Below are 22402 nucleotides of genomic sequence, written 5' to 3'. Positions count from 1 at the left end.
TTATAGCCTGCGTAGCAAGCGTTTCCGTGGGGTTTGGAAGCAAAGAAAGACCGAGGAACAGGATTTTCGGTGTTTTGTCTGCGCGGAAAATGGGGCGAGAACCAAAAAAAAGAAAGAGGGGGGTGGGAGAGGGGAAGGAAGGAAACTCAAGAGAGACCTTGAGAGATTATCTTGCGTATTTTTCACAGCGATTGGAGGGAATTTGGCAGGGAATACAAACCAGGGTGCTTATATGTAGTTTTATGCTCTGAGCTAATGGAAAAGGTGGGTTTTTCAGGGTCGAAAACAAGACTTCAATCTCCTGCTGGGAATGAATAATAAGATCTGCTCGCGCTAGTTGTAACCTTACGCGTATGTTTTTGAGTTTGTTCAGACTTAAGAATATAGCAAGAAAACTCTCTACTCTGGTGTCGAGTTAATTTGTGAGTGTCTTAGACAATGGTTAATCATAACCAAAACCTGTTTTGATGGTTTCTTATTGTTTCCGCTTGTATGGTGAGTTTGCAAAAGTTTTTGAAAGGAAAGTCTGACGCGTACAATTAGCTCATTTGCATGGTGCAGCTCGTGCACTTTCAAGTCCGAGTCGGTGTTTTCAATTGTCAACAAATCTTGACAAAGATTTCTTTCGTTATCTTTTGTGCTGAGATGCTGCAACAAATTTCACGAACGCAAAAAACGCTACTAACATCATATATGTTTCTTCATCATAATCGTAGTGAAGTTTTACACTGCGAAAATGAAAATAGACAAGGAATTTTGATAACTCGATCAACAAAAGCAAAATCGTTATTCGAAGTTGATTAAAGAAAGCGTCATCGTAACTTTCCTGATTATTTCTGCTTTATTCGCATATTTTCAGCTTAGCTTTTAATATGTTCTCAAATATTTATCAATCTTAAACATATTCAAAAACTATAGAGTTATTGTTTGAGTTCGATGTACGCTTTCACACGAAAGTGCGGCGGAAGCACAATTTGTCATGTTTACTGACTGTACAAAACAAGCATCGGCGGGCGCTCTCATTCATCGACAACAGAGAATTTACTGGATTTTAACACGAATAAAACCGTGCAGTTTCTATGGACGTAAAGTTATTGGGCCTTGATGGAACATCAAGCGTTGCTTACAATTCAGGCGAAACTCAAACTAGCAATTATTTCGTTTTACTTTTCGGTCGATAGACTGGCAAATTCCTCGCAAGCGTGTGGCAAGAGGAGCTAGAAAACTATGAAGTCCTGAAGCTCTGCTATATCTAAATATATCCAGCTAGTTTTTTGCTGTGTAATGGAAAAGCTGCTAATCTTCAACATATGTGAAATTTAAAGTGGAGTAATGTACAGCTCATGTAAAAGAAGCATCCGTCGGAACACAACTTGGTCAGCGATAGATGTCTAAGCTTTAAAGCGGAACATACCTAAATTCGACACTGTCTTACTTCACCCAAACTAGAGCAGCTCACCACGAAGATACTTAAACAAAATTCCAACAGACGTAAACGCGTTGAGTTGTGGGCCAAAAACATGAAAAATTTCGGGAATTTCGGACGCCATTCCACCCGCGCGACATCCGCAAAAATCCTCGCAGCATGTACGCGCGTGTGCTGCAGGTGATGGCGCAATTTGTTCTAAAAATAGAATTATTATATGGCTGGCTCCGCGAGCGGGCAAGATGAATCAAATCCTGCGCTGTGATTGGCTACCCGAGCGGGCAAGATGGAGCTATCTTGCCCGCTCGAGACTACTCGCCGTGTCCCGCGAGAAAAATTTCCCCGAAAGCAATATAATAAATTCTTTATTGACCAAGCTTGTTGGGCCAAGATGGCTGGATATTGGCCTCGTTCTTTTTTTTTGCGAGTTTATGGACCTCGACTCCGTCTCGGTCCATAAACTCGCAGAAAAAGAACTTGGCCAATATCCAGCCATCTTGACCTCACACTTGGTCAATAACCCATATTTATTGTCCCATATCATGGGGACAACCCCAATACTAGAAATGGCGCGCGCTTACGGTCTCCGTCCCCGATTATGGCTCCTGTTAATACGTAATAATGCTTTCAGACTGATTTACAGTCGTCTTGAGCAATACTAGTGGAAATATTCTAAGAAGAGAAGTATTTTATAGTTAACAAGCAATAATATATTGCATTTATAATGCAGTGAATAAAATGGCAGCAATTTTCTGTAAATTAGTAATTGGAGTGTTGACTAGTATCTACTTACTTAATTTCTGTGTACAATGCTCTTTCTAAAGGCTGGTTTTCACTATCACATTAGACTACAGGCAATTTGTTTTTCTCTTAAAATTCAGCAGTGAATATAAGGCGACACGCTTTAGTCTCAAAGGGATGAGACGAAACTGATAAACACTTGTCTTAGAGACCTAAGGCCGAGTCCACATTTCGCCGGAGGAATTTGAAAACACGGTATCGGTGAGGCATACTATCCACACTAATCTGTCCCGGAAACGGAGCTTTTCGAAAACGCTCTTCAAACCGGGGAAAATTTGAAAACGCCGGCTTTTCGTTTGTGTGGACATGAAACATCTTAAAATGGAGCTTTTCGAAAACGATGGCGTCACGATAATCACGTGATTTCTCTGCCCGAGTTTTCCTCAAACACAAAAACAAAATGAGCGGAGAGCGTTTTCAAATTTTTCCGGCGTAGTGTGGACGGAAAGCATTTGATGCGTTTTGAGAGTGAAAAAGCCGGTTTCCAATTTCTCCGGCGTGGTGTGCACGGGGCGTAAGAGAAGAAACTGGGTGCCAGCAGCCTACTAGCACATACGCAAAGGCAGTAAGATGTTGATAATCACAGTGTTGCCACAGGTCAGGAAATGGTCAGGGGAGAAAATTCTTCAGGTCAGGGAAAAGTCAGGGAATTTTTATCTTGAGTCAGGGAAAATTGACATTTAGAAAAAGGGAAAATTTAATTTAACACGGTTAGTTTTCTACCATTAAAGTCAGGGAAATGTGGCAGCAATGTAATTAGAGCCTTTTGTTTGGAAAATTTCCCAACAAATGGCAGTTAACAGCACCCTGCTTCATCTGCGTATGTTCTTTCTGGTTACGCGCTAGTGAAAACTAGCCCCTATACAGAGCAATGCAAAAGGCCCTTAACACTGAGCTTAAAGATGCATTGTTAATGAAATGTAACTTCTTTTTCAACAAGACCTTTAGATTTGAAATCAACACGATGCCTTAACCTACATAAAATGCTAATACTTCTTTTGATATTTTTAGCTATAAAGTCTACATGAGTTTTCCAGTTTAAGTCAGGTGTGAATCAATTAGTATGTCCGCGGTGTTTTACATTGATTACAAGCCCTGGGAAAAGTCGTAATTGAACACGTGTAAAATTACGATAATTTCAGTTGATCATATCGATGAAGTAATGTTAACGTCTGATATCATGTTTAACCCTTTAAACTGCACTTAAATTTGTTGGTGTTTGATTGAAACATCTTCGCCGGAAGTCTTTGTAAATCCGGTAATCTTCGGGAAATGCTCGGAAACGTTCGTGTCGCCTTCGGATAACTTTTGGAGACTCTTTGGAAATCTTTGAAAGTAGTCTGAAACTTCGGAAAACTGTCAAAAAACGTCATTATTATAATACAAGGTTGCTTGTAAATGTGGAATTTCTCTTCTCGAGTTCAACTTTACATCTCACTTGTTAGCTGCGCTCATTCGTGAGATATCGCGTTGAACACTCGAAGATAAATTCGATATCTACGCGCGCCCATGTCTTATTCCCTATTTATCAAACACTAATGATCCTAAATCATAATCAGCACTATACAAGTATTGGCATGACCGGTTTCCATAGAAACAATCCGACCTGAAAAAAAATCCTTAATTATAACTTTCAGTACTTTTCGCCTAAAAGAGAGTTTTGTTTTCGTGTTCCTATTATATTTCTTCTGAAGACTAAGAAAAGACCTGTTTGAATAAGTTCTGGGTATAATTTTCTCATAACAAACTGTTCTTGCTTCTAAAAATTCTCGCCATTTTTCCCTTATTAATCATTTCCTCGTCTTTGTTTACTAGACAAAATGAGGGAGTGCTCATCATTAGAAGGAATTTACCGTTATCTAACTAGTCAGGCTGATATTTGTAGAGGGCTTTGTGTTTAAGAAGTTTCTCGCTAACCCTGGAACACACAAGGTGAACATCTAACGTTAACGACTCAAAACACGATAGCGAACTGGAATAACAATAAATAATTCTGCAGTTGTCGAGTGGGTTTTACAAGCTTCTGAACAAACTGCAATGACGTATATAATATACAAAACAACTCTCAATGGGGTTTTAGGAGCCTATAAGCTTCGCATCAAACGGCCTAATATCTAAATGATTTTTGCGTTTGAGGTTCGAAAGGCATATTTTTGAGTCTTAAAAGTTGGCAATATATTATTTGCTGTAACTATGCGCAATATCTGGCGATGACCGATACATTAAATATGCTGGATTCCTAGAGTTAACGTGGACAGGCGCATTTTGATCAAGCGACCACCATCTTTAATTCAAACTCGGAAGAGGCTTGGATAGAGACAAAAAGGTGACCTGATAATTGGGGTTAGGCCACAAGAGGGGTAACAGCTGGAGTAAAGGGGAGGGGAAGAAGAAGGAAAACTTTTCCCTTCTCCTTCACCGCTCACTATTCCTAAGCCAACATGGCGGCTAATCTACTCGATCGCAAGTCACTACCGATATCTCGCGAGTACACCGTGCACGCAGAAAACAGCTGCTCTGTAGGCTAGGAAAAAAAAAACCACTTACATCCTTAATCAGGGATGTTTGAGAGAAATAGTAAGAAACTTGAGGTACCGTACTGATCTGTAGCTGTGGGCGGTCTTGGGATGTTCTTCACCAAACAATTTAATTCTGATATCAAAAGCACGCTTCATTGACTCAAGGGCGGCGGTGTAATCACTCAGGGAATGCTGTGTAACTCCTAGTGAATCGCAGCTGTCAGCTGTCTCTGGATGTTCTTCACCAAACAATTTAATTCTGATATCAAGAGCACGGTTGGCTGACTCAAGGGCGGCGGTAAAATCACTCAGGGAATGCTATGTAACTCCTAGTTAATGGTAGCTGTCAGCGGTCTCTGGATGTTCTTCAACAAACAATTTAATTCTGATATCAAGAGCACGCTTGGCTGACTCAAGGGCGGCGGTATAATCACTCAGGGAATGCTATGTAACTCCTAGTTAATGGTAGCTGTCAGCGGTCTCTGGATGTTCTTCAACAAACAATTTAAATCTGATATCAAGAGCACGCTTGGCTGACTCAAGGGCGGCGGTGTAATCACTCAGGGAATGCTGTGTAACTCCCAGTGAATGGTAGCTGTCAGCGGTCTCTGAATGTTCTTCACCAAACAATTTAATTCTGATATCAAGAGCACGCTTGGCTGACTCGAGGGCGGCGGTGTAATCACTCAAGCAATGCTGTGTAACTCCTAGTGAATGGTAGCTCTCAGCGGTCTCTGGATGTTCTTCACCAAACAATTTAATTCTGATATCAAGGGCACGCTTGGCTGACTCGAGGGCGGCGGTGTAATCACTCAGGGAATGCTGTGTGACTCCTAGTGAATGGTAGCTGTCAGCGGTCTCTGGATGTTCTTCACCAAACAATTTAATTCTGATATCAAGAGCACGCTTGGCTGACTCGAGGGCGGCGGTGTAATCACTCAAGCAATGCTGTGTAACTCCTAGTGAATGGTAGCTGTCAGCGGTGTTGGGATGTTCTTTACCAAACAATTCAATTCTGATATCAAGAGCACGCTTTTTTGACTCAAGGGCGGCGGTGTAATCACTCAGGGAATGCTGTGTAACTCCTATTTCATGGTAGCTGTCAGCGGTGTTGGGATGTTCTTCACCAAACAATTTAATTCTGATATCAAGAGCACGTGTGTACGACGTAATAGCTTCTGTGTAGTTGCTTCTATGGTATTGAATGTCGCCTAGGTCACAATAGTTCTGAGCTAGTGCCTCCTCGTGCTGTTCTTGACTTTCCCTGTTGTTTTCTTCCCTTTCAACGCTTTGTTGCAGTGCATTTTGATGAAAGCTAATCCTTTCCTTTGTAAGCGTTAAAGCGTCTCTGTCTCTACCAAGTGACTTGAGCACACTAACGACATTGCGATGAAAGTTGAACCAACCAGTTTTAGCTGTGTTGAGTGCTGATTCACAGTCGTTTAGTACGGTAAGCAACAAGTTGCCAAACATTTGATTGGTGTCTGAGGTAGAGAAGTTTTTTACTGCTTTGCTCACAAGAAGGATAACTTCAACTTTAAGAGGCTGGTTTTCCGAGAGATTTGCTTTGTTTGTCGGAATGATGCAGTTTTCACCAACTTTCTTTATTGCTGGCTCGGGCATAGGTATCACCAGTAAACAAGTGTCGCTGGCATCACTGCATTCCTTTAGTGCTTTTAGATAAAAGTTGGATGAGCTCACCGAATCATTTTTGCTTTGGTAATAGATTGCAAAAATTTGAAAAATGATAAGCCTAAAAATGGTGTGCTCCTGACTTGTGGTCATGAAAGAAAGCGCTTCTTCTAAAACTTTGACTCCATCCTCTGTCTTTCCGATAACAAGCTGATGGAGTCCATAGTAGCACAAGTGTTTTCCTTTCTCATCGCAATGGGAAGAAGTTGGCGCTTGAAGAGCCTTGGAGTCAGAGAGCAATTTCTTTGTGTTTCCAGTTGCTCCCAAGGTCACCTGACCAAATGCCTTGGAATCAAGCAGGCGCCGGTAGAAAACATTTTTCCCAGTCTGATTAGCCGCCATTATTGCTGAATCAAAAATTTTGTAAAATGTAGATCCCTCACTCCAAAATAGAGTGTCAAGAAACAACTCTGCTCTCGCCAAAACATCGAAAACTCTGTCGGCTAATTTTGAATCCAAACAACCATCAATTAGACTTTGAACAATGTGTTTTTCGTCTTCATAGAACTCAATGAACGCAGACATGGAATTGCCAGAAGGGAAATTCTCATTGAGTTTCTCAAACTGGGCAATGTAAAATGCATGGAAACGAGATTTTGAGATGAGAACTGTTTCTTTCATGCCACTTTCTCCCTTTTCTCTTGCAAACGACTGAATTAGTTTATGCATACAGAATTTGCTAAACTCTGAAGAGCAATCAATTAGAGATTTTCTCTGAAGTCTTCGCAATACCTTCTCTGCTTCGGTTACTCTGGTTATCCCCAAAACAGCTGCGGAAATCTTTAAATCAAAATGCGCAGGAAGAATACACAAAGATACCAGTGCCTCTTGGTCTTGTGTAGAGAGTCTCTGGAAAGACGACTCGAAAAGAGATCTCAGTCTCGAATTGCTTGGATAATCTGGGTTGTCCAACATTTCTACAATGTTTTCTGTACGCTCCATGAATTCAAGATACTGACTTGATGGAGTAAAATCTTCAGAAATGGAGGAACACAGTAATTTTATGGCTAAGGGAACCTGACCACAGATTTGTGAAACTTTTGTCAAATCAGAAGAGCTCGCTCCAGGGAGCAATTCTCGAGCTAGGGATTGACATGACAACTTGTCTAGCTCTCTTATTCTGACAGACTTGTGTCCCTGAAAATGTAAATTCAAATGGGGCAACGACTCTCTTGTGGTTAAAAGAAAGTTGACTTTGTCACTGCGATTGAGCATTTCCTCAATGAGGTTGAAAACCTCCTCCTTTACGTTTTGCACACCACATTCAAACAGGTCATCGGCATTATCCAGGATTATAACACAGCGATCCGATAGTCTGTCAAAAATTAAGCAAAGTTCATCGTCAGCGGATAAATCCTGCAACTTATCAGTTTCAAGTGCCCCAGCCTGTCGGAACCGACTTAGAATTTTGGACGTTAAATCGCTTTTTGACTTGAGCCCACGTAATGAGAGAAAGTAGACGGGCAGCTCACGTGCTTGAAGATGATGACCCACTGCGATAGCAATCGATGTTTTTCCGAACCCTGGCGTACCCCAGACTGAGACGAGTCGGGTAGATTGGGAAGTCATGTGACCAACAATTTCTTCACATTCTTCCTCACGGCCAATGAAGTGGGGAACCTTTGGAGGAAGATTTGACCGCGGTAGAAATGTTTTAAGTCCTGTGAATCAATTGACCGACAAATAATAATTAAATCAACGAACGAACAAACGAACGAACGGGCAGATGGATGGTGGATGGATGAATAAATAAATATGTGCACTGGAGGATAGTAAAACATTGCTATTCAAGAGTTAGAATATACCAAAACAAATATTAGGTAACATGCTTTTCCTTCAGGCCAAAGTTTTTCGAAAGCTAATTATTGCTGGCGCTGGATTAGAAGAAAATCATGTTTTGTTTATTCTCTTTGTTTAAAGTCGATTTTTTTTCCCACCAATTTTCTTGAAGGGGACAAAAAATGTCTTGTGCAAGTCATTGCTAATATTTATGACACAAGTTTTCGTTAATCCTGGACTAGCTTAACCTTTTCAAACAGTGGGGAGGGGGGACTTTTGAGGGAATCACCAGCATTGGCCACTTGTAACTTTAAAAGCATTGAGGTAACGAAATCCTAAAATTTATTTGGGAACAAATTGGTTTGACTTATCATCGCTTAAGGATCTTGAAGTTTGAATTTTCCTGTTTTAAATGAAAATAACTTGAAAAATTCTTACACTAGCGTTGTTCTAGATGTTGACTACGTTTGAGCTAGTTTTAGTGGTTTTCTGAAGCTTTTAACTGATAAACATCATAAAATCCAACATGGCGTCTGTTCAGAAAAACTGACGCATTTCTTTGTCGTATGACGTCATAGTTCCATGTCGTGGACTTCAAAGGAAATAGCTTGAACGAGCTATGAGACCACGAAACTCCGTCCGAATATTGTTAGTCCTCTTTTAATTAACCGGGCCATCTCGTTTCAGGGGTTTGATAATGCCAGCAATCTACAGTTGAAAAGTCTTTCTTATGTTGAGATTTCTTTTCCACTGACCATATAGACGGCTGAAGCATCGTTATTTTAGTTTCACTACTAGATTACGAAAAATGCTTTCTTTTACACATGGGTAGCTATAGTCGACGGTTACTCACCGAAACGGCAAAAAGGGTAGGGTTCTATTTTAGCGTGCCTCTACTCTTACAAGTTGGATGTAGACAAAACCTGGACCCCCCTTGTGGACCCCCCTTCTGGACTCCCCTTGTGGACCCCCTTCTGGACCCCATCTGGCCATCCTCCTCTGGACCCCCTTCTGTACCCCTCAATTTTTTTTCTAGGCCGTTTTTCCCCAAAGGTCTTACATTTTTTGCGATTGAAGCACCAGAAACATTTTTTGCACTTGGCCGCTAGCAACGCCCCTAGAATGTGCTGGTCAGCCGAAACACCAAGATGGCGGAAAACAAAATGGCGGGGATCCATGCAAATTGAAAATTTGCAAGTTTTTCGAAAATTGTCCGAGTAGCCGATTGCTAAAAAGTTAATGATTCCCCTCGGAAATACTAAACGAGAACTTGAAAACGCGTTGCGTGAAGGGGAACACCTTCTTTCGAGCTGAACGCTGAATCGAAGGAAACTAGAGTGAGAAAGAAGCGGTGGTATGTAGCACACGTATTTTGTATAACTTTAATTCATTGTCATCATTTTTTTTTCACCGAAAAAAATTGAGGTGTCCAGAAGGGGGGTCCAGAAGGGGGATCCAGAAGGGGGGTCCAGATTTTGTCTACACCCTTACAAATCCTCAGTCGGCACCTACTGATGTTTATCAAAGGATTATCACTTCAAGTAAAAATTCGGGAGTGCTGCTTACTTACCTGGTCGCTGAGTATTGATTAGGTCTTCAAACTTTTGATTCATCTCGGCAATTTTCTCATTCGTCATTTCGGCTTGGTTTGCAGTTGCCTTTTCAATGGTCTTTCTCAGCTCTATGGAGTGTTCTTGTCGTTCCTGTCTTGACTGAGCAAGATCTGACCTCATACCCATTAGTTCATCCTCCACATTTTCCTTGAGAAAGGTGATTTCTGTTAGCAACTCCTTTGTGATGTCATCTTTTAACTTGCAAACTTTTTCTGTGGGAAAGTCCGACTCAGTCAAACTTCCAACGGCATCAATAGGGTCAGTCGTGACTCCAAGAGCCTTAATGGCGTCTTTGGTGCGTTGAATGTATTGATCAAATGTCTTTTTGTCAATCTCGGAGCTGAATGAGTGACAAAATGCATTTCTTAGGAGTCGCAGCTGATCAATCGCCATTGCAAACGTTTCAGCCTTATTTCCGCCCGGACTGACCACGGAAGAATAAAATGCTCCATGAGGCAGTTTACGGTGCTTCAAGTACAAACCGCTGAGTGTCCTGTGATGACCTGCCATGTCTGGTAGGGCGAATGATTTCGCGTAGATGGTGGCCTGGAACAAGGCGCTACAATCCCATTCTTCGTAAGGGAGGTGTGTGGGTACTTTGGTCTTACCACCCTCTGTAGCAAGGAACATGTTTCGCACAGCAATGGAGTCATCCCACGGCTGGTAACCAGGAAGATGTGCAAAGGTATTGTCCCACATGTGTTTAAAAGTTTGGCGTAGCACCTTGGGGAACTCATTCAGGACAACGAAAGCAAACTTAAAATAGTTTAACTGTTCGTTCGTAAACGGCTGTAGAGCCATTACTGATAGCAATAGACTAATCCCAGTGAAAAGTGTTTATATTGCCAAGACGACAATACTGTTCCTGTTAAAAGAACAACACAGAACAGTTATTATTGTATGGTGGCCTTGGTGGCGATTGAAAAATTAAAAAATTAAGACGAAATCCGATAGGAAATCGAGCAATTTCAATTTGTAATGGATAAGACCTGGTACCATAGTAACTTTAAGTATGTTACAGTCCTTTTTATATTTTCTAAAACAGTTGTCTGAGACAAGACCAAATACAATTTCCCATATGTAATTGAGAAAATAAATTTCAAAGTTCAGAGAAATTGTGCAAATGAACACAGGTAAAATTTCATCATCAGTGTCATTTCAACAGTATTTTTGACAGTACTTTCAAATGAACTTTAAAATTTTGGTGTTGTTTAGTAGAAATGATTTATTTTGAGAGGATGGCACAGAAGTTTGCAATACAATGTAAATAATTTCGGTTCAAAGTTTTTGTCCCCTTGTTACTCGAACTTGTGGTAAATTCCTTCTTTAGCTTATAAAAAATCAAACTCGGGTAAAACGCTCTTTGAAATCATGGATGGATAGTTTTTAAGAAAAAATCACAAAGTGTGACCACAATAGCTTGAATGCTTTTTCATAAGAAAAGATTCAAATCAGTGTGGGCCCCCAGGCTAAATACATGTAGGAATACAAAAGTTCTTAGTTGTATACAAATTTCTAAAATTATTTTTCAGTCCTGGCAAGATTATTTTTGTTCTTGATGCACTTTTCCCCACGAAATAGACAAAGCTCTGTCTTTTACCATGCAACATAATTACAATACAGTACCCTTAATTAATGCCGTTTCGAAATACCAGCAACTGTCATAACTTTATGCATAACAAAGACATCTAAAATCGTCGGTTTCAGTATCGCGTTGATTGCAGATAATTCAAAATAAAAGGCATCAAAAAGAGCTTAGACTTCTTAACATTATTGCAGAAGGTAATGGATCGATTTTAATGCAGTAGATTGTCTTTGCTCAGTTTCGCAACAAGGTCTTGCGGGCGTTTTCATCCATGGATGCTTATGGTATTTAACAATTAGAACATATATGAATTTGTGATTCCCATCGCTTGATAGCTGACGAGGGTGCAGCCCAAGTTAACTATCACGCATAGAAATCGAGAGCAAATAATCTTATTGTTTTAGTACAAATCTGCTACTTGTTCAAAACTTATCTAAATTCTTTTCACAACAGACACTTCGAATTTAAACGCAAAGATGCGTCCGCCATTTTGTTAACAATCGCACACTGCTTGGCTACTCACTATCTAACACATAATAGATAGTGAGTAGGCTAGCCAATAAGAGAACGGCATTTTTGACAGAACGCAAGTAGATTTATGCTAAAAACTGTTAGTTTTTATTTCGATTGAATTCCAAGGGCTAGAAATAAAGCGAGCGAGTTCTATTATTCTGCTGTTATCATGCGGAGCAAAATCGGATGACTCTGCGATTAAGTTTGAATAAAATTGCCCGGTATTAAATGGAACTTTTCATGTTGTCTGATCAGATGGAACCCTTGGAAGTGACAAATCATATATTTAAAAAGGTTTTAGCCCTGGATTGAGCGAGCGAAAAACTTTATATAATCTGTGGTTCCGCTTCGAATGCCTTGTAAACAACAAGTTACAACTCTTTCACTTACCTTCAGTATTCTGGATATTTCGATGATATATTGCTTGCAGAAACAAGAACTCTGTGCACGATTTTGGTTAAATGAAACAGTTACCGAACGTTAAAAGCAAGTCAGTTGAATTATTCTTACTGAATAACCTTTCTAGTCAGTCTCTTTCTGGGAATTAAATCCCGTGGCATGCCAAACGCCTAACACATCGGAGAAGATAATTATAAAGGTCAAAAAGTCATTCTCGTAGACTGAATGAGGCAGCAGTAGTTTTCCTAAATGGATCCACACAACTAAGTGATAAAGTGTAGATGGCACTGAATTTCTTAGATAGGTAAAGTAAGTCTAAACTAAAGGTGAAGAAAATACTCTTGGGTGCAAAATAGCAATGAAAACCAAACGTGACGTCAAAAATTTGGGTTGAAAGAAGACAAGTTTTATTAAAAGCTGCGAAATATGAATAAGATTTTAAATATCTGGAAAAATTGGAAACTAATCTTAATTGGCAAAATAAACTTCGTCAAAAATCTAGCTTTATCAAAATTAATTTTCAATAGCTCCAATCTTAATTTACCTAAAAACTTGTCTGACACGATTAACAGCATGATCTTTAATTTCATTTGGCAGGGTAAACCCCCTAAAATTAAGAGAATGACAATAGTTGGTGGAAAAAATAAAGGCGGATTAAAAATGATCGACTTCGAAGTAATGAACACCGCGCTCAAAATTGTCTGGATTAAAAGAATATGCCAAAACTCTGACTCCTCTGGAAAACTCTTATCGAACACTTCTTCAGGGAACGCGGCGGTCTTTCTTTCTTACTAAACTGTAGATATGATATTAAGTTACTGAATTTGAATAATGTACCACCCCTCTATCACGCAATATTAAAGTACTGGTAAGAAAGCAAATCCATTATATTAGAAGACAATACACACAAGCAAAACGAAATTATCTGGAACGATAAAAACATTTTAATAGATAAACAGATGATCTATTTAAAACAATGGCATCGAACTGGAATCATGTACATAAATGACCTGCTTGACGAAAATTTTAACTTCTTATCACATGACAAATTTCAACAAATCTTTCAGCTACGTGTCCCGTTTACAGCCTACTATGGTTTAATAAGCGCCATTCCACCAAGCTGGAGACGTACAATTAAACGCACAGAAATCGCAATTGAAAATGACAACGCGTCACAAGAACCTCCTCTGTCTAAGAATTTCTCCACCCGTGCTGTCTATGCAGCAATTATAGACCACTACTTCCAACCCCCAACTGCTGAACCAAAATTACTTCAATATGGTTTCTCGAAAGAATGCTTAAAGAAAGTTTATAACCTTCCCTTTGTTACCACGCTCGAAACAAAGCTTCGCATTTTTCAATATAAAATCATCCACAACATACTTCCAACTAGGTATTCCCTTTTCCGTATGAAGTTATGCGATTCTGAAATCTCAGTGTCAACTATGCAACCGCAAACATTGCCTCACTTCTTTTACCTTTGTTCTGTAATTTCCAATTCCTGGTCTGCATTTCAAAATTGGTGGTTTGAAAAACATAAAAACATAATAACTCTCACCGAACGTAATATCCTTTTTGGTTGGCATGATAACACCACAGAAACAGAAGACATTTTAAACTATGTCACCTTGGTGGCCACGTATTATATCTTTTGCACTATCCAAGACAGCAATGATGTACCCTTTGACGGCTTTCCTTCTTTACTTAAGAACAAATTAAATACTTCACAACAAAGAGCAGTTAAAAATAAAACCTCCGAAGATTTCAGCAAAAAGTGGAAAGACTTTATTTGAGTTTTTTTTTTTCATTTTACTTACTTAGTTAAGTTATTAATTAATTTAATTAATTCTTAATTTGGTGATTGTTTGTTGTACTTTGAATTAGTTTGTAATTATCTTCTTTTTTGTATTGTTTTTTGTAATACACACCATTACCTTCTGTATTATCTTTTGTATCTCCTTTAATTGTCCTATTGTAGTTTATGTTGTATCAATAATAATAATAATAATAATAATAATAATAATAATAATAATAATAAACAAGTTTTGTAACTGTTGTCGATCCAATTCAGTTCGTTTTGTAGTTTGTATAGTGTGATCGTCCGGGTGAGGGTAGTTCTGAAAAGAACTGTTGTTGGTGACTGACGTTTCGACAACCTGAGTGGAAGTCATCTTCAGAGTCAAGTGGATAGTTGGTCCGTTGAACATGATTGGTCAGTTTAGCCTTGATGGTACTGGCTGAAAGACTCGTGTAAAGTTTGGCATCAGTCATTGGTGGGTTTCGATCCGTCCATTGTTAGTCAAATTGGTCGGATTTTGGTCCGTCTATTGTTAGTCAAATTAAGTCGGTCTGTTGGAAGTCCGTTTGTCGGTTTCGTTTCCGTCATTTAGAAGTCGTTTGTAAGGCGCCGGTAGTTGTTGACATCTGTTAAGTGGCGTTTGTTCTAGGTTAGTGTACCAGCTTTCCAGAGTCAGTCGTTGAAAATAGTTTGTACTGTAGGTTAAGCACTGAGCAGAGTCCCAGTCAATGTTGTGGTTTGTCAGTTGATGATGTACAACAATGTGATTGTTGGCATCACCATTTCTCGTGGCTCGTTTGTGTTCAGTCAGTCTCATGTTAAGCTTTCTGCCAGTCTCACCAATGCAGGAAGCCTGGCAGTCGGAGCATTTAATTTGATCTTTTAAACTGCTCCCTGTCTGTTGTTAGGTTCGTCCCTGTCTTTAACGTTGGTCAGTAAGTGTAGTAACGTAGTTGTAGGTTTGTGGGCTACACGGATGTTGTAGGGCTGTAGGATCCGTGAGATGGTCTCAGAAGTATCCTTAATGTAAGGTATAGTCACTGTAGTAACAGGCGTTCGGTTCCTGTTCGTTGCGTCAGCTTCAGTAGGTCGGTAAATGTTTCGTCTAATAAAAGTCAGCGTTGTAGTTGTTTTTGTGAAAAACACTTTCAAGGAGCTTGCAAGGTATCTGTTTTCGTCAAGGAAGCTGTCCGGTGTGTCACAAACTAGTTGCGCTCGTCTCGTCAAAGTCTTTATAGTCGTGGCTTTGTGTGAAGTCGGGTTGTAGGATGATTCGTCAAGTATAAATCTGTCGGTATGCGTCGGTTTTCTGTACACTGTCGTACGCAATTCGTTGTTGTCGCGGCTTACCAAACAGTCTAGAAAAGGAAGTTTTCCATTTTCTTCGATCTCTTTAGTAAACTGGATGTCGACGTTCTGTTCGTTTAGGTGGTCGTGAAAATCGTCAATTTCGTCTTTGTGAACGGCCGTAAAGGTGTCGTCAACGTAGCGTAACCAAAGCGGTATCGTTTGTCGCCAAGTTGCAAGGGCGCGCTCCTTCAAGTGTTGCATCAGAATTCCTGCGACAACAACAGAAACAGGCGACCCCATGGCTGTTCCATGCAACTATTCGTAGTGTTTACCGTTATACTGAAAGTGAGTCGATGTAAGGCAAAGGTTCAGTAAGTCCATGATGTCTTCTCCAGAATACCCGGCCACTTATTAGCATCTCATTGAATAAGAATAGCAACTATTGTTATATACCTCGTTCTTCAAAACACTCCGGCACATGTAAATCAAGTGGCCGGGTATTCCGAAGTTTCTCCTTATTTAAGAATTAGAAGAAAAGAATAAAAAATCAGAGGTCAACTTTGCCGTTTGCTGTCCGCTCTAAACGTCATGCTTAAACTCTCTATTTAGGGGATAGGGGTGTGGGCTGGCCGGGGGGGGGGAATTCCTATACAAAAGTAGATGGGACTGTGGACAACATCCCTTATAAGTACCAGACTGTATTCTGGGTATCTGGCTTCAGTCTATTTATATCTCTGAGACGTAGATTTAATGCAAACCCTTTTCTTTTTCAGTGAATAATGACCAGCTGGCTGAGAGCCATATCCAAGACAAAAATAAGTTCTTCACAAGTTGTTCCTGTTTATTTACAGTTTCCTTTGAAAAAGAACACTAACATAGAGACTGAAAAAAAAAAGAATAACAAAAATTGTAATAATAAAATAAATAAATTAAATAAATAAATAAATAAATAAATAAATAAGTAAATAACCCAGTAAGTGCTGTCAAGAGGGTCCCTCTCGGAATTTTTTGTAGATACAAAAAACAGACTTAGGGTTACTATGGTGAAAGCCTTTTTTTATTAGTTTCGTTTATGTACCAGCTTTAGCCTGAAGTATCTTTCTGCATGCTGTATCAGCAGCTAAGTCGGCAGGTCTTTTACTGTGCCAGTTTCTCTGGTAAACATTTGTTCCGCAATCTATAAACAGTGAGGTACAGTCTTAATACCTGCACAGAGCTGCAGTGTGCAAAGGAGCTTGGTGTCTTTTGATTGCGTTAGGATTGGCCCCGGCATGAAGTCAAATTCTCACACATTCCATGTAACCTTGAAGGCAAGCGACATGCAAAGCCTTTCCAAATTGATTCTTGGATTTCTCTAGGTCAGTGCCCATCTGCATTAGTATTTCTAGGCAGTGAACGTGTCCATTTAAGGTCGCCTCGTGTAGGGGTGGGAAGGTAACTGTTAATGAAGATTCCTCAGTTCCACCTTCTATTAACAGACACTTTACCGATCCTTTGGCACAAGCAAAACACAGTGGGGTACCTCTATCTATGTTACGTGCACTTGCCTCTAAAAATTAAGGAAAAACCACCAAGTAAGATGGGTAGCGTAACATTCTAGCAGTTCACAATAAATTTGACTTTGTTTTTTGGAAGGATTAGGATGTTTCTGTCATGTTTGTCCCAGTTCTGTAGTTCAATCTTTAAGAGCTGGTTTTTTTTTAATTCCTTGTTTTTGGTCTGCCATATTTTGGGGTCAAAAAGAGGCATTCTCATGCAATATTGAAGACCCCAGATGATTATTTTAGGTTGGCATCACAGTCCCTACATGTCTGGCTATGCTGTGTCTGTCAAAAAAGACTATAATACTACACAGATTAACTTCCCAATACAGTGGGAGGTGCGGTCTGACTAAGCACAGGCAGCCCAAGCTCACGATGCGAGGAGTTATTATTTATTTATTTTTTTAATCTTTATGTGAACGTTCAGCCCGTGAAACAAAGCGTGAAATGAGTACTCTTTCTTAGTAGACGAAAACCAAAAAGCGATAACTTGCTTAAGAGGCATCGGATCAAGCTGAGAAGCGAGATGACAATAGAAAAGACAACAAGGCATTGAGGTAAGTCATTTTTATTGCAAAAATATCAAAATTTCAGTTATAATGTCGATTACCGTTTTTCCCCATACAAACCTTTATAAATTCAAACCGTTGTAACACAACACCACCATATGCTGCAAGTTGAAGGTCATGTTTTGTGTAACCAAACTCGGTGGCTATGTAATAGTAGATGTCGGTGGTAAATATGTCATGTTTCACGCGCTGAACGTTTGTATAAAGATTAAAAAAAAAAAAATAATAATAACTCCTCGCATCGTGAGCTTGGGCCACCTGTGGACCAAGTGACCTGGGTTGGAGCCCTGGCCCGGGACATTGTGTTGTGTTCTTGGGTAAGACAATTAACTCTCACAGTGCCTCTCTCCACCCCACGTGTATAAATAGGTACCAGTAAACTTAACGCTGGGGGTAACCCTGCAATTGACTTAAGCATCCCATCCACTCAGGGGGAGGAGTAGGAATACTCCTAGTCACTTCATGCCACAGAAACCGGGATAAGCTCTAGCCTGATGAGCGACTTGGCTCGTATGCAGACTTTCCGTTACCTTACAGCCATCTCACATGACACTGCTACCAAATTATTGATAGCTGCATGCAGACTAAGCTGGACATATTTGCAGGCTATACAGCAATAGACTGTCCAAAGACATTTATTGTTTGCTACGAGTTCATGATTTTAAAACCTTCCAAGGCTAATACTTTGACTCATTGTGATCTTGACAAACTCATGACGAAATAGAGGATCTGTGGATAGACTAATACAGCAGTAATACATACAGCAGCTCCTTCGGCAATCAGGACGTCCACGACCTTAGGATGACAACCAAGACATGCTTCATGTAAAGGTGTCATAAGATATACAGTTCCACCATTAACATGAGCCGCAAAAGAAACCAGCAGTTTTATAAGTTCAACATCTCTTCGTCTTGCTGCAATATGGAGCGTCGTTTGCTGATTAACTGGATTAGCAAAGTTCACAGAGACTTCTTTACAAGCCAGCAAATGCCTTACGAATTTCCAGCGTGTGCCTGTTATCTCTGATCACTTGCAAAAGAAACTCGTTTGAGTCCATCATTTGATTCAGCTGGAGAAAAACAAAACATAAAATATCAAACTTTATAAAATGACTGAGATACTATGCACTTTCTCATTGGTCAATAAGTGTGTTTAGATGAGAGTATATAAATACAGTTGTGATGTTTTAGATTTGTGCATTTTTTTGAGAAATATTTTATAAAAGCAATAGAGTACTTTTTCCGTGTTTACATAGCCTCATCTAAACACTCAGGGTGTTGGGAGAATTCTCGAAAGTTAGACAAACCTGAGCTGAAGTCAAGGGTTGCATAACTGTTTTGAATTCTCCCAACTCTCCTCGTGTTTAGACGAGGCTATGTGAACATGTAAAAAGTATTCTGTTGCTTAAATACACGACAGAACAACATGAGATTATATCTGTTTTTTTGAATGTACATTATGCATATTGAAAAAAAGAGCAGATACAATTTTATAGATGTCTTGCTGTAGTAGTCAGAGTAGTTAAGGAGAATATTGTGTTCCAATGTGATTACTAATGGTCTGTTTGCACGTACAGACCTAAAATGTGGCCCAACACTGGATCACCTAGAGGAAGTTTCACAGGAAAAAAAAATACCATCTTTGATGATGATGTCTGATCAGGCGAGACTTGCATCATTGTTATCGCAAAGTTGCGGCTTGCGGCATTTTATCGGCGGATACACTACAAAGTTCTTTCTCACATCATATGTCTTTTTGAGTGTTCGTGTAAAGCATGCAGCAATTACCTCAAGACTTGAGCCAGCCGAGAAATCTTCGGTTATTTCCTAAATCATTTCTGGGTGTATTCTTGAAAGATACAATTCATAGGTTACCGGTTTTCTGGTGTTGCTGATTATCAACAAGGCCTGGTCACAAAGTAACATAACAATATACACCCTGTAGAGTAGGGACAGTATCGATACTGTAACAACACCAAGACAAATAGCTAGGTTGCTTTATAAGCATTTTCAAAAACATGTGTTTTAAAAGATTTAAAAATTTAGATTTATTGTTTTAAAGTTGCAGGATAGAAGATTTTGGGGCAGTTTTGGTGAATTTAGAAGCTTCCGCATCATCTCACTCTACCCTGTAGGGAGAGGAACTGTGATTCGCGCGCTTGTCCCGATACTTGATCGACACCGCGGAAATACTTTTTTGGGGGCGCGATACAGTATTTTGCTGGTCAGCGGTACACCTTAACAAAACTACAAAATGTCTGCAACAGGAGGGAGAGGTGAACACGTCAGATTTGACTGACCCTATGATCATGGCCATTATGACGTCATGGCGAAGAGGCGCGCAAATGCACAAAGTTTTCGAAAATGTCGTCGTCGCCTCTCGCTGATACAACTGTTTGAGGCGTATTTCTCCAATCATTCCAGCTTCAAATGGTATTGTATTTGGATCTCAAGGAGTCATTATCATTTTTCTTTCTTAAGAGGTAAGCAGATTTTCATTATAACTGACAAATCTTGCTTAAAGTGTATTTCAAGTGTTACTGTCATCGCTCTCCGGTGGAAATATGTGGGGCAAAATTTTGACAATTCGCTCTGTAAAATTGCGTTTTTTACGTGATCGGTAGCTTAAAGAAACGTGTAACTTGGTCACAGAATAGCTTACATGTAGAAGGAAACATTGTAATTGAAGATGATTTTGAAGAATCGGCAGTAAAAATGATCAGTTCATTTGAGTAAGAAATATCTGCGATCTCGTACTCGGCACATATCCAGCAACAGGCCCAACAAACAGAAATACTATCCACAATGATGGAAATGAGAACTTTCACAAACAAGAACATAAGCTCAATTTTTCAAATGAGACTTAAAGCCTGCCTACTGCACAGCGGTGGTTAAAATGCAGACTGCAGACTTCTTAAGAATCGAAATATATTGTATTCCCATTTCCTTTATTTAACAAATAAAGAAGCCTAAGCCGTTTATTACACTGTGATAGAAATGTAGAAAACAGGCGAGTGTTTTCTACATTTCTGGAGTGTTCTCAAATGTCTGGAGTGTTTTATCACAGTGTAATACATGGCTTAGGCTTCTTTATTTGCTTTATGATATAGATTTACACACCCAAAACAATAAAACACGCCTTTTCTATGTTATATTTAGCTCTTATTAACCGAGCAGGAAGTCTGTATGGGAGAATCTTGACCAAGGTCGTGAGTACAGACTGAACGCAGTGAGGTCTGTACACACAAGAGAGGTCAAGATTCTCCCATACAGACCGACTAAGCTCAGTTAATAAGATGTTCATTATATGGCACAAACAAGAATAATGTAATTCGTTTAATGTAACTGGTTTGTACTAACTATCATTTTTTGCTTGCGAATCGGCGATAAGCTGAATTAATTCTGCTAAAATTTGCTTGTCCTGTTTACTTTTTTTTCTCATCAGGCTTTATGGCACTTCCATAAATATATATTGTTAGACGAAAACAGTCAATGACTTTGTATTTTAGTGTGCAACTTTCTTACGGCAAAATATTACCTGTCTAGATGGGAAAATCTAGAACGCTTTCAATATCGATTTCAGCCAATCAAACTTGTGAATTCAGTAGTTCCCAGTCCTTGTGAGACAGAGCCGTATAATAAACTCTGATAAAACATGGATTTTTGACCAATCAGAGTGCCCACAGGGTCCTATCTATATTTCAAAGAGATCTAAGTGCTGTTAGCCTGAAATATACGGCTCAGGTTAGCCGGTGTATGGTTAGCTGAATCTCTCTCTCTGGGAATATGATGTTCTTAAAAAGCCTGCAGTCTACATTTTACCCATGGTTTGCAGTCTAGTCTTGTAAGACTTTTCTTTAAACATATTGACATACAAGGTACTCTCTCCTCAGCATAGGCCTCTTTTGTGCTGCTTTGACTGTAGGCTGGTAGTTTGGAGTATGTTCAATTTCCCATAGGGAGCCTTTGTGGAGGAGAGTACAAGATCCCATTTATATGGTCTTGGGTACTGAAGACAACCCTTTCAGACCCTTCTGAGGCAACTTTATCAAGTGTTTATATGAAACGAAGTTGTCCCTCCTCAATTACTTAGTACATGTAAGCCTTTTTTCATGTTCCAGTGCTCAGTTATCCTTCTTCCTTTGGCTTCCTTTCAGTCATTTGATCACTGTGGGGTTTTGTGAGTTAATTTGGATTTCTTCATACCATGAGTTGCCCCAGGTAGGCCAGTCATAGTATTTTGACGAAAAAAGGTTATCAGGCCTACCAGGGTTACCCTGGTTATGTTGCTAAGGGTGACTTGTGTTTCACTTTCTCAACAAAATGGTGAAAGTTAACTTGGCTAGGGTCAATGGGGTAATGGCTTTCTTGGTTACTTGAGACCAAATAAGGGGCCTCACAGTTGGCTGGAATCATGTATGCTTATATAACAAAACTTGAGTTCCAAACTCTGGTCACCTTGAGTTCCTGTTGCTGGATCTTGTTATGTGTACAAAATTGGCACAGTTGATCAACAACTTAGGAATTTGAAGTTTGATTTATTTTAATTCCAAAACAATATTGTAGCTGTTCTTTAAGTAAGGATCCAAAAATGCTTTATGGAGAGTGTTTGATGTAGTTTATATGACACACTTCAGAAATTTTATTTTTTCTTTGTGCAGGTGAGGGTGCTGAAAAAGTTTCTCTATGTGAAAATCTGAAAACCTTAATTCAATACATTGATACTGCAAATGAGCTATTTTATGTTTTATAAATTATGATAAAATATTAGCTCTTGTACATTACCGCATTGTATCTGCTTGGACAGGACTTAAAAGGTGGATGGGGTTGGATTGTTTAATTGTGAGAATTACTTTTTTTAAATACATATTGAGTTCC

The 22402-nt window shown here is 39.5% G+C and overlaps 2 pseudogenes across 2 annotated transcripts; both read right to left on the bottom strand.

Moving 5' to 3' along the window:
* Positions 1 to 4340: 4340 nt before the first annotated feature.
* On the bottom strand, positions 4341 to 10635 carry LOC145498171 (uncharacterized; annotated as a pseudogene). The gene is made up of 2 exons (XR_014050786.1): positions 9788 to 10635; positions 4341 to 8099 (listed from the first exon to the last, which is right to left on the bottom strand). The product of XR_014050786.1 is annotated as an uncharacterized LOC145498171 (transcript).
* A 2225-nt stretch (positions 10636 to 12860) lies between these two features.
* On the bottom strand, positions 12861 to 19390 carry LOC145498186 (uncharacterized; annotated as a pseudogene). Its single transcript, XR_014050789.1, has 4 exons — positions 19313 to 19390; positions 18288 to 18594; positions 16494 to 16962; positions 12861 to 13110 (listed from the first exon to the last, which is right to left on the bottom strand). The product of XR_014050789.1 is annotated as an uncharacterized LOC145498186 (transcript).
* Between the last annotated feature and the right edge of the window lie 3012 nt (positions 19391 to 22402).

The sequence above is a fragment of the Orbicella franksi genome, chromosome 9 (assembly GCF_964199315.1).
Source record: "Orbicella franksi chromosome 9, jaOrbFran1.1, whole genome shotgun sequence".
Classification (NCBI taxonomy): domain Eukaryota; kingdom Metazoa; phylum Cnidaria; class Anthozoa; order Scleractinia; family Merulinidae; genus Orbicella; species Orbicella franksi.
Note: the sequence above shows the minus strand (reverse complement) of the source record. Positions and strands in the feature narration are given on the sequence as shown.